Raw genomic sequence first — 16180 nt, 5'->3', positions numbered from 1 at the left:
ACCCTCTGTCCCTGGCCTTGGAGAAAGGAGGTCAGCCACCCCTATCCCAAAATCAGCGAGGTGGTGGGTCAACTGATCATAGTCAACCATATCAAATGCTAGCAACATTATCAGCAGCGCCAATCCACCTCAATCCAGGTGCCTCCAAAGGTCATCCACTAAGGCGACCAACACTGTCTCCATCCCATGGGTAGGATGAAAACTGGACTGGAAGGGATCCTGTATATTGTCTCACCTGCAAAGGAACAGGGACACTGCAGTTGGTGCAGAACACAATGGCTCAGGTATTTATGGGAGATAAACGAAGGATAAAGACTATGCCCATTGTGCAGTCACTCCATTGGATACCTATCAGTTACTAGGCAGAATTTAAGGTATTGGTGATCACATACAAAGCCCTTCATGGCCTTGGTCTCTTATGTCTGTGGGAATATCTCTCCCTTTATGCTTCACGGTGACATCTCTGTTCATCTAAAGCTGGGCCTCCAGTTGTTGTCACCCTGCAAACGGGCAAAATCAACAGCCGCCCATACATATGCATTCTGTACTGTGGAGGACCCCACTGTCCTGACGCATTCCTGGGCCAGGGCAGAGCGTGCAGCTGGAGTAGAGGGTGTGTAGAGTAGGGTGCTAATTTGTGAGGCATAGTCGAAGTCCTGTCTGAGAACAGAGTCAAGCAGCCAAAATTTATTTATTTTTATTTATTATTTAAGTCACAGAATCATAGAGTTGGAAGGGACCTCCAGGGTCATCTAGTCCAACCCCCTGCACAATGCAGGAAATGCACAAATACCTCCCCCCCCCACACCCACAGTGACCCCTGTTCCATGCCCAGAAGATAACAAAAAACCTCCAATCTCTCTGGCCAAACTGGCCTGGAGAAAAATTGCTTCCTGACCCCAAAGTGGCAATCAGCATTTCTCTGGGCGTGTAAGAATGGGCCACAAGAACTGAGCACTGATGCAACCCTTCCAGCCCTCCCTCTCATGATCTGCCTACGTTCATAGAATCAGCACTGCTGTCAGATGGCCATTGAGCCTCCAAACAAGGAGAGCCCACCACCTCCCGAGGAAGCCTGTTCCACTGAGGAACCACGCTCTAACTGTCGGGAAGCTCTTCCTTATGTTTAGCTGAAAACTCTTCTGATTTAATTTCAACCCGTTGGTTCTGGTCTGACCTTTTGGGGCAACAGAAAACAACTTTGCACCATCCTCTACATGACAGCCCTTCAAGTACTTTACAGATGGTTAGCCTATCACCTCTGAGTCATCTCCTCTCCAGGCTAAACATACTCAGCTCCTTCAGCCTTCCCTCATAGGACTTGGTCTCCAGACCTCTCACCATCTTCATTGCCCTCCTCTGGACACGTTCCAGTTTCTCTAGATCTTTCTTAAATTGTGGTACCCAAAACTGAACACAATACTCTAGGTGAAGTCTAACCAGAGCAAAGTGATACCATCACTTCATGTGATCTGGACACTCTACTTCTGTCGATAGAGCTCAAAATCGCATTTGCCTTTTTAGCTACCGCATCACACTGCTGACTCATGTTCAGTGTATGGTCTACTAAGATCTCTAGATAATTTTCGCACATACTACTGCCAAGACAAGTCTCCCCCATCCTATAATCATGCACTTGATTTTTCCTACCTAAATGTAGAGCTTTACATTTATCTCCACTGAAATTCATTTTGTTTGTTTTAGCCCAGTTTCCCAGCCTGGAAAGTCGTTTACGAGCAGGCTGAGAACAGATCTGAAAGGTGTCAAGAGGCGGTACGAGAAGTTGCAGTGGGCGAGCAGAGTCTGGTCCAGTGGCGGGATCCGATGCAGTGGTCGCAGGGTCGGGCGTAATTTGACTAATTGCTTCCATGCATGGCTCGCCTTCCGCTTCCTTATTTATGCTTAGTTCCCACCTGGACTACACTAATCCAGTGCGTGGGCCATAATCCTCACTTGTTAGCTCCAGATGTTTCTGGGCTTTAAAACACATGCATCATCTCTCCTCAAGGAGTCTGTGCCAGTCCCTTCACTGCTGGCGTTCCAGAGGCTCCCGGGACAGCAGAAACAAGGCAGCCTGTGTGACCTCGTCTGGTCCTGGGTCCCAGGTAAGGCCAGTTGGGGTGCTGCCCTCAGCTGGCACTTCTGTGGTTTCAGGGGAGCAGTGGCCAGTGGCCAGTTGCAAGCCGAGGCCTGCTTTTGCTGCCCCTTCATCACTGTCTGAAATGGCTGACTCAAGACACCAGTTTGGTGTAGTGGTTAAGTGTGCGGACTCTAATCTGGGAGAACCGGGTTGGATTCCCCACTCCTCCACTTTCACCTGGCTGGATGACCATAGTTCTGATAAGAGCTGTTCTTGAAAAAGAGCAGTTTCTGTCAAGAGCTCTCTCAGCCCCACCTACCTCACAGGGTATCTGTTTGTGGGGAGGGGAAGGAGTTTGTAAGCCACTCTGAGACTCCTTTGGGTAGTGAAGGGCGGGGGATGAATCCAATCTCTTCTTCTTCTACCTCACAGGGTGTCTGTTGTGGGGAGTGGAAGGGGAAGGAGTTTGTAAGCCGCTCTGAGACTCCTTTGGGTAGTGAAGGGTGGGGAATAAATCCAATCTCTTCTTCTTCTTCTACCTCACAGGGTGTCTGTTGTGGGGAGGGGAAGGGGAAGGAGTTTGTAAGCCGCTCTGAGACTCCTTTGGGTAGTGAAGGGCGGGGGATAAATCCAATCTCTTCTTCTTCTACCTCACAGGGTGTCTGTTGTGGGGAGGGGAAGGGGAAGGAGTTTGTAAGCCGCTCTGAGACTCCTTTGGGTAGTGAAGGGATTTATTTGGGGAATAAATCCAATCTCTTCTTCTACCTCACAGGGTGTCTGTTGTGGGGAGAGAAAGGGGAAGGATTTTGTAAGCTGCTCTGAGACTCCTTTGGGTAGTGAAGTGCGGGGGATAAATCCAATCTCTTCTTCTTCTACCTCACAGGGTGTCTGTTGTGGGGAGGGGAAGGGAAAGGAGTTTGTAAGCCGCTCTGATACTCCTTTGGGTAGTGAAGGGCAGGGGATAAATCCAATCTCCTCCTTATGGAAAGGCCTCCCTGGAGAAGTCAGAAAGGCTCCTACTCTTCAGACTTTCCTCAAACTATACAAAACTGAATAACTTTCCACTGTAAGCCAGCCTGACCTCATCTTCCTGGCCCTGCTCTGTATGTGGGACGCAGAAAGAACCTCCTGCAAGGCTGCCCATCCTGGGGCAGCTTTTCCTCCCCCCAACACTGCTCTTTACCCATCCAGCCATCCCTGACAGTCCATGGATTCCCACTTGGAAATAAATAAATACAGAAGTCCTGAGATTTCCACATCTCTCAAACGCATCTCTGTGAAGAAGCTCCCCTGCCCCAAAGACTTAATCCCTACAACTATCTTGCAAGGTATGTTAGCATGAAAATGTGACTGGCTAAAGAGCACCCAAAGAGCTTCCAGGCCTATTAGATGAACCCAGATCCACCCAGTCATAACCCAGCACTCTGGCTCTTGAACTTGACAGACCCACCTCATGAATGGGAACAAAATAAATGATCTGGACGAGGGTGTGGAGGGGCTACTCATTAAAGTTGCAGATCACACCGAATTGGAAGGAGCAGCGAACACACCAGAAGATATAGAATTCAATGAGATCTGAATGCACTGGAAAAGTGGGCGGATGTGAACCAAATGCAGTTTAACAAAGGCAAGTGCCCAGTTCTACATTTGGGTAACAAAAATGAGGAACACAAATACTGGATGGGGGCTACACTTCTGGGTAGCAGGGTGTGAACAACATCTTGGGGTATGGATGGACCACAAGTTAGATATGAGCAGCCAAAGTGATGCACTGACAAAAAAGGCTAATACAATTTTGGGGTATATCAACAGAGGCACAAGACCCAAATCGCAATATATCACAGTCCCACTGTACACTACATTGGTCAGGATGAAGTAATATTGTGTGTAATTATTGAGGCCTCACTTCAAAAAGGATGTGGACAGAATGGAGTGGGTGCAGAGGAGAGGGACGAGGAGGATCAGGGGCCTGGAGACCAAGCCCTATGAGGAAAGGCTGAGAGACTCGGGAATGTTCAGTCTGGAGAAGATGAGGTTGATGGGGGACATGATTGCTCTCTTGAAGTATTTGAAGGGCTGTCACTTAGAGGAGGTTAGGGAGGTGTTCCTGTTGTCAGTAGAGGATAGGACTCGCAATAACGGGTTTAAATTAAGAGTGGGAAGGTGCCAGCTGGATATTAGGAAAGCCTTTTTTACAGTACGAGTTGTTCAACAGTGGAATCAGCTACCTAGGGAGGTGGTGAGCTCCCCCTCACTGGCAGTCTTTAAATAGCGGCTGAACAAAAACTTGTCAGGGATGCTCAAGGCTGATCATGCAGTGTGATTCTATTGAGTTTTTTAATTTTCTCAAAAAGTAGGATACGAAAAGGAAGAGGGGGTAGAGGAAAATATAGATTCATCAAGTTATCAAATATTATAACTTCTTAAATAGAACAAGTAAAATCAGATGTGTTATCAAATGTACTACTAATGTCAAATACAGAAGCAGAGAATAAAACATCAATATTACAGAATTTTGGGATAGACCCTCTATTTAAAAGAATAAGCAAGAACTTTCCTCAGGTTAGCGATAATCTATTAACAATAAAAAAATCACATCTTTATCAGTTGAATAAACTTCTACGCTAAAAATAAATCATAAAAAACCTTTTTTGTCTAAATCTTAATTGTCTAAATCTTAATTGTCTAAATCAAAATTTTATTCTTATTAAATTTTAAATAGTGGAATACAAATTAAAATATTAAAACTATTATCAGTATCTTTATCACTTTTAATATGATAGACAATTCCAAAACTAAAAAAAAGTTCCCATAATATGAGTAATACGCTTGCCATTTCTGCTGAAATTATTTCAACTATCTGTTTTTCTTTCCATATCTCTATTGTAGAACAATCCTGCCTTCCATTTCATTGCAAATATTACTCTGGCTGCTGTCAACATATATCTAAGTAGGTCTTGTGAAGTTCTATCCATATTAACTGGTAGGATTCCCAGTAACAGTCTCTGGTTTCATTGGGAATTTGGTTTTTAAAATATTTTTAATCTCTTCATGTATATTTTTTCAGTATCCTTTCATCTTGAAGCAAGTCCACCACATAAGATAAAAAGTGTCATCTATTTCTTTACTAGCCCTTTGCGATTCTTGTCCATTTTTTCAATACCTTTTGTGGTTACGTACCATTGGTAAAACAACTTGTGCCAGTTTTCTCTTAGTGCTTGGCTAGCAATAAATCCAGTACTTTTAGTCCATACATTTTCCCAACATTGAAACTGTATTTCCTCACTGAAATTTTGCATCCATTCAATCATGCAGGGTTTGACCTTTGTTTCATGTCAGATCTTTAGTTAGGCCTGTAACAGGTAGAGGTACTGTGAGGTTACGCCTTTTGATGAAGCTGCCAAAACCCTCCTTCCTTTTCTGCTACAACCCATTAATCACCCAAGTGTGGGACTGCACAGAGGCCTCAAAGAAGGAAAAAACAGGTTGCTTACCTGTAACTGATAATCTTCGGGTGGTCATCTCTGCAGTCATACAAGCCCACCCAGCCTTCTCCACTGCTGGCATCTCTCAATCACTTACCTTTAAGTTGATGGGATTTAATGGCAGCAGTCTGAAGAAACTGAGGGCGCTTTCTCCTCAGCTCCAGGCATGCACAGTCGACGCCTGCTCCCCAGAGCGCGGGAGAAAAGCACTCATAACAATATTAGCTCTGATATCTTCTGAGGTCGCGTTCAAGCACAGGCACCAAACCCAACTGTGTGACTGCACAGATACTTGAAGATCATCAGTTACAGGTAAGCAAACCGCATTTCTGTCAGCTAGGCCTCCTGCCTGGCTGTCATGAGGATGGGGGGGTACTCTGGAATGATAACTTTTGTTTCTGCTGTGCCTTCACTGGTTTTAAATACTAGAGCCAGTTTGGTGTAGTGGTTAAGTGTGCGGACTCTAATCTGGGAGAACCGGGTTTGATTCCCCACTCCTCCACTTGCACCTGCTGATGTGACCTTGGGTCAGTCACAAGCTCTGGCACAGCTGTCCTGGAAAAAGAGCAGTTTGTGTCAGAGTTCTCTCAGCCCCACCCACCTCACAGGGTGTCTGTTGTGGGGAGGGGAAGGGAAAGGAGTTTGTAAGCCGCTCTGAGACACCTTTGGGTAGTGAAGGGCGGGGTATAAATCCAATCTCTTCTTCTTCTCTCTCTCTCTCTTTTATTATCTGTCAGCTGTGCTATATGACCTTGGGTGCCTGTGTAGTATTTCTCCTGCAAACTGTTGCCCGTTATTTTGGCGGGTTCCTACCGGCTACCTGATTGGCTGTGGGCCATCACGGGTCCCCTTTGAGTTATGTATATCTATTTGCTTCACGCGCTTTCTCTTTAGTTCTAACATGAAACAGTTAAGATACCTGCAGCGTCAATGTCTCAATAAATTTTACTTCTCTGAATGAACATTGTTGGGAACTGATTGCCTCAGGAGTCTGACAATTTCCTACTCTGCTCCATAAAGGCACAATCACCAAGGAGGAATTCAAGGGGGTCTCGAAGTCAGTGATTGAAGCCTTTTTCCGAAGGGATTATCCAGGTCATTTCTGGCTCACAGAGTCCAGGGTAGGAGGTCAGACTAAGAGGAGGGAATCTTACTTCTCTTTCCTGATTCTCTCTGGGAGAAGCTACAGATGGGTGGGGAGCACAACCAGGATTTGGGAATTTATGTCCCACAATGTCCACCATCAACACCACAGATTCTAGACAATTTCCATGGTTATGGATACTTCTGTTGGTGAGATCTGACCCCTACAAACTTACTGAGTTGTTGAGCTGGGGGACACAACCTTTTCCTTTCAACACAAATTACTCCTACTGCCGAAACACTTCAGGCTTCAAATTGGCGAGACTCCCAATAGCTCACAGCAGGCTGGACTGGGAAGGGACTAGGCTTCAGAAATGTCTCACTAGAACTGCTGGTCAGATAAAAATGTTCATGAATTAAGGATGCTGGATGGTCACACTAGGTTTATGCTGTAGATAACATTTATATCCTCAGTGCATCTATTTATTCACAGGATTTGGTAAAGGAAATGTTTTCCCTAGCTTTGTAGACGTCAGAAAGCGATAGACGCAGATAACCTGAAGTAGCAAGTTTCACATAGGAAAGCAAGCACGAATAAGGCTCTTCTTTGTGAAACGACTTTTTGATCCTTTCTGAACCTCCAGCATTTGGGTGTTCAAAGAACAGCCTCCTCAGAATCAGTCAGTCAGTCAGTCAGTTAGCCTTCATTGGCATTAAAACAATACCTTGTCTCAGAATCATGTATAGGAAAGTTTTACTCTTGAATGGATTCTCTGATAAACATGAAAGCCAGATCTTTGTCTCAAGCTCTTGCCACAAGCTGAGCATTTATGAGGTTCCTCCTTTGTGTGGAATCCTCTGTGCTAAAAGGGACGGGAGAAGAACTTGAATCTACTTCACCTGGAAGAGCCCATACTTCCTTTCTTGCGTCAGTGATATCCGAGGTCTTCAAACACAGCTAAAACTATTTCTGTAGTCTGAGCATTTAAAACAGTTCTTCCTGATTAGGGTAACACTTCTGTGAAGATTAAAGCTTTTTACAACAGTTTATATCTTTTTGATGCTTTATGTGGTCTATGGTTGTCTTTTAGCAGTGAAATAAGAGATGTTCTCTTTTCACGGGCTAAACAGTTACATGGTTTCTCCTTGTGTGGGTTCCTACATATTTTCAAAAAGTGCTACTCCAACTCAATCTCTTTCCACATCCTGACCACTGGAAAGGTTTCTCCCCCTGTATGGGTCCTTTGATGGTCTTGAAGAAGGCCACTCTGACTGGATCTTTTTCAACATGCTGAGCATTCAAAAGGTTTATCCCCTGTGTGGGTTCATGGATGCTGTTGAAGAGTGTCACTCTGACTGAATTTCTTCCTCCACTCTGAGTATTCAAAAGTCCTCTCTCATGTTTTTGGTTTTCTGGTGCTGTTGAAGATTGCTATTCAACCTGAATTTCCTTCCACAAACTCAGCTTTTAAAAGATTTCTCCCCTGTGTGGATTCTTTGATTATCTTGAATAAGGCCACTCTGTCTAAATCTTTTTCCACTCTGAACATTCAAGAAGTTTGTCTCCTGTATGGGTTTTCTGATGCTGTTGCAGATTTCCACTGTGACCGAATCTCTTTCCACACTCTGAGCATTCAAAAGGCTTCTCCCCTGTGTGGATTCTTTTATGGATTTGAAGATAGCTATTCTGACTGAATTTGTTTCCACACTCTGAGCACTCAAAAGGTTTCTCCCCTGTGTGGGTTCTTTTATGGTATTGAATATAGCTACTCGTACTGAATCTCTTTCCACAGTCTGAACATTCAAACGGTTTCTCTCCTGTGTGGGTACAGTTATGCTTTTTAAGATTCCCACTAAGACTAAATCTCTTTCCACACACTGAGCACTCAAATGGTTTCTCCCCTGTGTGGGTTCTTTGATGATACTGAAGACGGTCATTCATAATGAATCTCTTTCCACACACTGAGCACTCAAATGGTTTCTCCCCTGTGTGGGTTCTTTGATGATTCTGAAGATGGCTACTCTGAATGAATCTCTTTCCACACTCTGAGCATTGAAATGGTTTCTCTCCTGTGTGGGTTCTTTGGTGACATTGAAGACTGCTGCGTATACTGAATCTCATTCCGCACTCTGAGCATTGGAATGGTTTCTCCCCTGTGTGGGTTCTTTGATGATTCTGAAGATGGCTACTCTGAATGAATCTCTTTCCACACTCTGAACATTGAAAAGGTTTGTCCCCTGAGTGGGTTCTTTGATGGTACTGAAGATGGCTAGTTGTACTGAATCTGCTTCCACACTCTGAGCACTCAAACGGTTTCTCCCCTGTGTGTGTTCTTTTATGCTCTTGAAGATGGCTACTCGTACTGAATCTCTTTCCACACTCTGAACATTCAAAAGGTTTCTCCCCTGTGTGGGTTCTTTGATGATATTGAAGATGGCTACTCGCAATAAATCTTTTTCCGCACTCCAAGCATGCAAACGGTTTCTCCCTTGTGTGGGTTCTTTTATGCACTTTAAGACTGCCATTCGTACTGAACCTCTTTCTACACGCTGAACACTCAAAAGGCTTCTCCCCTGTGTGGGTTCTTTTATAACCTTGAAAACTGCCATTCGAACTGAATTTCTTTGAGTATTCAAGAGGTTTCTCTCCTGTTCGTATTCCTTGATTCTCAAGAAGCTGTGATCTATATTTGAAGTACTTTCCATGCTGAATGGGTTCACTTGTCTTCATTATATTGTGCTTTGGAGAATGTACATTACGCACCATTCCATCTCTCTTGTCTACCAAATGGCTGTTGTTCTTTCTCTTAGGTCTGCATCGATTCATGATGTTCCCTTTCAAGCCTTCATTATTAACTCTATCTGGAAATTGCGGGTGAAGTTCCTCAGCCTCCTCATTCCTCAGATCATCTTCTGCTGGAATAAAGAGAGAGGAAACATTAGCACCTGGCATTAGCACAAAGGCTGCAGTAGGAAAGGATTGATGGCCCGTTCGCCTTGTCCAGCTTTGCTGACCTTAACTAACAACCTACCTTTCCCAAGAGTATCCAGGATTTAGGGATACCACGCCCTTTCAAGAGCCACAGCTGAACTCTTCCCCAGAAGGAGCTTCCAAACCTCCAGACTAGGGGTCCCAGAAGGCCTCCCTCCTGCCTTGCCCAGCAGGCTTTATACTTTGACCAAGCTAAGAGTTGTTTAGAAGTGAAGCAGAAAAGTCCCCTGGGTATTCCTTGCCCATTCCCTTGACATAACCATGAAGGATCCCCACTCTCATCCAGCCCACCTGGGAAGGAAATCCTCTCTTGAGATCCTCTTGAGGAACTCTCCAGGCTTTCTTTGGATGCAAGGCTGTTGTCTGTCTCCACCATAGTCTCTCTTATAACTCTGGCTTTTATTTTGCAGAGAGAGAGAGAGAGAGAGAGAGAGAGAGAGAGAGAGATATTATGATAATTCTTATTGAGGGAAGGACAGAAATCCAAGCAAGAGTAAAAATTCTCTTGGAAGGACAGAAATATGGCCAAGATCAAAGCCCACAATCCCAACCAGTATAAGGGGGATGGATCATTTCCAGATCACAGTCAGAGCGGATGTCTGTAATCCCATCCAGGAGAAAGGGTGTGCTTCAAAGGCTGGCCACAGAGAAATGAAGATCTGGCCCCTTCCAGAGTCTTTCCAAGGGTCTTTCATCTCACCTTTGCCTCGAGCCAGGACCCTGTCTCTGACTTAGGGTGATGGCCACAGCACTGGCCTCAGTTGCCTCTGGCCAACTCAGAGGACAGGAGTCAAAAGGGAGTATTGCTATCCAATATTGAGATATATGAGTCACCACAATGGCTGCACCTATGAAAGATCCTTACCCAAAGAGGCCACACTCCAATAGTTCTCCAGCATGACTTCCCAGTAGAGAGCTCTTTGGTTCAGATCCAACAGGGCCCACTCAGTCGCGGTGAAATACACGGCCACCTCCTCAAAGGAAAATGGAGACTGAAAGAACAAACAGATTCCCTCATCAGAGATCATGCCAGGCAGAGAATGCACACTGGAAGGGGTTAGTCTGGGAGGGTTCAGGATGTATGGCTTGGCAGGGGGGAAAGGAGTGTTGTCCAGAGCCTCTCTTGCCCCGGACACCTTGTAGAAACCACAAGAGCAAAAGCCCCCTTGAGAAAGGTAGAGGAGGCCCAGGCTGTTCCCTGCTCAAATCCCCCTACCTGGACTGGAGGTGCAGCAGCCGTTTCCACCCCTCTGAAAAGATGACGGCTCAACAGCGTCTCTCCACTGCCTGTTAGTGAGACAAGGAGGAAGGAAGGGTGTTTCCCAGGACTTCCTATTCCACTTGCTTGTTCGTTCTCTGCTTCATGTGCCCCCTTTCCAGGGGTGTGAAACCTCACTCAGTGTACACTCAACACATTTTTTAACACTTTTTACTAAATTCTGGGAGAGGCAGAAGAGAAGCACCAGGTACCCATGAGCCTCAGGGATTATAAATCCTGCCAATTTATTTCAGACTTCTGTGAAACCTGTGTCAAGCCTGCAAGGAGGAGAAGATGCAGACAGAACAGACATCACATGACACCTCACCATCACATTCGGTCCAGGAGACTCGAGGGTCATTTGAATGAGTTTTCAGAGTGTCTCTTGTGTTGGGAAATGAATTTATATTTCTGTTCTTATGGACTGATAACTGCTGACACACAAGAACACACACTACATGAATGGTACAGATGATGTAGCTTGCAACCACCTGTTGCGAGAGGTTTCACTCAGCCTGCATTCTATGCAAAGGGAAATAGCAAGCACACACATACAAGCCTTAGGGGAAAGCAGAAGCACATGGAGTCAATGTCAGTAGCAATACACAGTTTAAAGTACAAGTAACCCTCCATCGCCAAAGGGATCCGATGTCACGTCACCCACGAAGGGAATCTACATCTGAATTGCCATTTCCTGGAAGATGGGACTTTGATGGCATGGGAAAGCAGAGATTCATCTGCACATCAAGGAGAATGGTGACGCCAACTTTCACACCTGACCAGATGGCCGGTTCTGAGTTAGAGTCTAGAGTTTCAAATATTGTCCAACCCTTAAAGGTAGTGCCCTTTCTTGCATGCACCAATGAGATGTAGCAATGGGACGGACTTATAGTCAGGTGGATCCAGAATGGCGAAGGTTGCCAACCATCCCAAAGATTTCACTATAAAATGCAGGGACCACGCGCCTGGTCCTTTGCTAGCCGCCTCCCCTCTTCGCCCTCTTCCATGCTTTCATCCCCTAACTTACAGCTTTCTATAAAACAACCCTTTGTCCCCATTCTTTGATCTCTTGGACTGCAGCCAAAGAGGTCCACGCTTAGCTGGCTGGTTCTAGCAAGTATGTATTTAGAAATACCCCTAGATATTACCTTCTACCCCTTATTTTCATTGCAACAGACAAGACTACAGGATCAGATAAGTATAAACCTTTAAAACCTACCCCCTCCTAAGTAACTGAACTATTTTCTATTTCTGTAATCTTAAAGGAACTTGATTGTATGAGAGTGTGAATCTGATTTCGTGTGTATGTGATTTTGATATTGCTTCAGTAAAAAGACAAATTGTTTTGGAATATACCAGTCCAGTCTCTTTCATTGGGATATCTTTGGGCGGGCAAGACCTCCGTAAACTTTGGCAAGAACTCACGTTAAATTTAGTTAGCCATCTGTTGTAGATAAAACAGCTTGGCGTAACACTTGGGAAGCTGACTTCACAACCAGGTTTTCAGCCAGTTGCAAGATCAGCATGACACCACATCTTTTCCAAGCCCTTCCCAAAATTCCTCCCCAAAGCTCCTGGGGGGGAGGGGGTGCCAGCCCAAAGCCCCATTCCCTATTCCAGGGTCCTGTTTCCCGCAGCCATCCGCCAGATGCTCCTAAAAGCACGGGCACAGAAGCCAAATTTCCCCAATATTATTGGCCCAAAGAAAGGTGGGGGCTCCCTTTATTCACCAGGTTGAATAGCTCTGCCAAGATGTATCTACCTTATGGAAGGAGGGTGAGATATGAGTATTTTAATTAATGTGAGGAATTGCCTTCCATAAGTTTGTTTGATTCATGCACATTGAGTTCTGCAAACTGACTCTTTGTAGTGTGAAGACGTCTTGAATCTTTTCCCCAGACCTGAACTCTCTACCCACCAAATGCACTGGATGACCCAATTCTATCCAGGCAGAAGGAGTCCTTACCACAGGAGAGGGCATTTGGGGCACGTTCCAGGGCCTGCGGTCTCTCTTCTTGCTCCAAGGAAGCTCCTTCCGCCTCAAGGAATGTCGCCTCTATCTTCAAGGAATGTCGCTTCTATTAAATTAATTAATTAACGTATGGCAGTTAGTGTGGCATAGACGTATGGCAGTTAGTGTGGTATAGCCAGGAGATGCTAAGATTATCTAGAAGCCAGAAGTTGTATTTCTTTTAGTGTCATGCACTACTAGGTGGCGAGCTACATTTCTTTTTAAGGCAAGATACATGATGTCAGAGGTGGTCACTGCCTGCCTCTATGTCACGGCCCTGGTATTCCTTGGAGGTCGCCCATCCAAGTATTAGACAAGGCTGAACCTGCTTATCTTCTGAGATCTGACAACATCCAGCTAGCCTGGGCTATCCAGGTCAGGGAGCAGCGAGGGAGACGGGTTAGAGATGGGTTAGAGATGGAATGGAACAGACCAAGGGTTAGATCGTGCCCCACTCCTAGACTCTGGTGTGTTCACCTGGAGCAGCGAGCACACCAGAAGAAAGGGATACGATTCAACGACTGAAGGACCCAGGAATGTTCAGTCTGGAGAAGAGGAGGTTGAGGGGGGACATGATTGCTCTCTTTAAGGATTTGAAGGGCTGTCATGTAGAGGAGGGCAGGGAGCTGTTCCTGTTGGCAGCAGAGGAGAGGACTCGTAATAATGGTTTTAAATTAGGGGTGGGAAGGCACTGGCTGGATATAAGGAAAAACTTTTGTACAGGAAGAGTTGTGCAACAGTGGAATCAGCTGCCTCGGGAGGTGGTGAGCTCCCCCTCACTGGCCGTCTTTCCGCAGAAGCTGGACAAACACTTGTCAGGGATGCTCTAGGCTGACCCTGCATTGAGCAGGGGGTTGGACTAGATGGCCTCTACGGCACCTTCCAACTCTGGGATTCTATGATTCTTTGCATCCCTTCTATCAGCAGAACCGGTGAGTTATCTGGAGGGATCAGAAATCCTCTAGTAGAAGAGGCTGCTGAAGGAGGCTGTAAAATCTCCCTTTTGGATGATTAACACTTGGACAAATCGCTCTCGGGGACACTTTAGGAGAAGGCCAGATGTCCTTGCTTGAATTGGACATACCTGGAGGGAATCCCCTCACCTGTTCTGCCTGCTGCTTCTCCTCTGCCTGACTCAGGAGGAAGCCTTCAGCCAGGGCCACCGCCTGGGAACTAGTCTCCGGCCCACACCCTCTGACCCAGCCCTGCATTTCCTGGGGCAGGAGGGTCAGGAACTGCTCCAGGATCACCAGGTCCAGCATCTGCTTCTTGGTGTGCCTCTCCGGCTCCAGCCAGTGGCTGCAAAGTCCATGGAGCCGGCTGCAGTCCTCTCGGGGTCCATTGGCCTCATGGTAGCGGAACTGCCGGAAGCGCTGGCAATGGACATCTGAGGTCACGGTGTCCTTAGCCAGGGTCTCTGGCACAACCCTTTCCCTGAATTCAACACCACTCCCAGCTTGGAGGAGAAGGGGGCCTTTGCTTGCTGTCTTGCCAGTTCCAGGTCCTCCTGGGTCCTGCTCTTCCACCTCCTGCCCCTTCTCTTGAGTCACCTCCGTCTGTGAAAAGATGCTTGAATTCACTTGGCTGTGAAGAGAGGCTTCTCTCTGCGGGGAAGGAGAGACACAGACAGGGACATGTCACAAGGAAAAATGAGAATGGAGATAACAACACTGAACATCACAAACACTCGCATGCTCAGGGGACACATGAAGACTCTGGCAGATCAGAAGAAGAAGAGAAGAAGAGATTGGATTTATACCCCACCTTTCACTCTCGGAATCTCAGAGCGGCTTACAAACACCTTTCCCCTCCCCTCCCCACAACAGCCACCCTGTGAGGTAGGTGGGGCTGAGAGAGCTCTGACAGAAACGGCTCTTTTTCAAGGACAGCTCTTGTCAGAATTATGACTTGCCCATGGTCATCCAGCAGCTGCAAGTGGAGGAGTGGGGAATCGAACCTGGTTCTCCCAGATTAGAGTCTGCACACTTAACCACTACACCAAACTGGCTCTGGTGGTTTGCTTCTTGTGGTTCTTGTGGTTTGTAGACCAGGTTTTATATCATTTTGCTATATCACATAAGAAGGTATTTTAGATATGCCGCCTTTGTTTTTTGAGAAAGTGAAGTGTCTCTGATTGGCTTTTTAGAGATGTTACAAGCTTTAGCCTCTCATTCCTTTGGCTCCGTCTGTCCCAGGGGCTAATTGTTAAGGCAATTCAGAGCCCCCAAAGAACAAGAGGGACTGGTGATGCCTTTACCATCGCATGCCTCTCTTCAATAGGCCTGAAGTGTCAGGCAAGAACTCTGTCCAAGCACTCCCATGAGGGGGCCCAACTCACCCTGACAGAAGGGCCATTTCCAGAGTTCAGCCTATTTTGGGAACAAGCCTAAGCCCAGCCCCTGAAGAACTCTGGATGGCTATTATATGTGTCAGGAGATATGCCCACGCAAAGCTGTAAGGGTGCCCTGCTGGTGTAGGGCAAATGTCAATCTAACCGCTGGCACAGAATGGGATTGTGCCAGCGGTGTGGCTTGCCTGTGGAATGGAGTTCAGTTGACTTCCTTTTTCCCTCCTCCAGTTTATTTATAATTTTCATATATACATCATGTCATCGGTTTACATTTCTTATTCTTGTGAGTCTTATTTATTTACATTATCTATCCATATAGAGAACATTTTCCATCGATTTTCAAATATTTCTTTACTTTTGCCCTGTAATCTTAAACTTAATTAATCTGTCCATTTCTGCTACTGACAACATCTTATCTATTGCCATCTTTTTTCGAAAAAAAGAGTTCAGTTGACTTCCTGAATCCTCCACCCCTTAGGGCTCCAGGGATGAAGAGGATCAGGGAGAGGCGAGAAACTCTGCCGAATGCACAAGGTTGCCAACTCTAAGTTGGGAACTTCCTGCCAGAGAATCCACCCTGCAAAACAGTCACTTTCTGCCCTCAGATTGATCTCTGGAGTCTGGAACAAGGCGGGACCTGAAGTTCTCCAAGAATTACAACCGACTTCTAGCTGGCAGAGGTCGGTTCCCCTGGAGAAAATGGGTGCACGGGAGGGAGGCCTCTGTGGCCTGGTTCCCAAACGAGGTCCCTCCCCGTCCCCCCAACTGAGGCCTTTTCTAGAATCCACTCCCCCCCCCCCGCCCCCAAATGTCCAGCAATTTGCTGAGAGTTGGACACCGTAGCTGAGACTGATCCCGGCCCCCCCACCCCCACCCCATTGCATTCCCAGCTTACCCGATCTGGGGCTGAGCCAGGCACCA

The 16180-nt window shown here is 46.3% G+C and overlaps 1 pseudogene; it reads right to left on the bottom strand.

The window, feature by feature from the left end:
- Window positions 1-9412: 9412 nt before the first annotated feature.
- LOC107124826 overlaps window positions 9413-16180 on the bottom strand; it is a 47173-nt pseudogene continuing 40405 nt past the window's right edge.

This window comes from Gekko japonicus, unplaced genomic scaffold (genome assembly GCF_001447785.1).
Source record: "Gekko japonicus isolate JY-2015 unplaced genomic scaffold, Gekko_japonicus_V1.1 scaffold3858, whole genome shotgun sequence".
Lineage (NCBI taxonomy): Eukaryota > Metazoa > Chordata > Lepidosauria > Squamata > Gekkonidae > Gekko > Gekko japonicus.
This window is presented reverse-complemented; position numbering and strand designations above follow the sequence as displayed.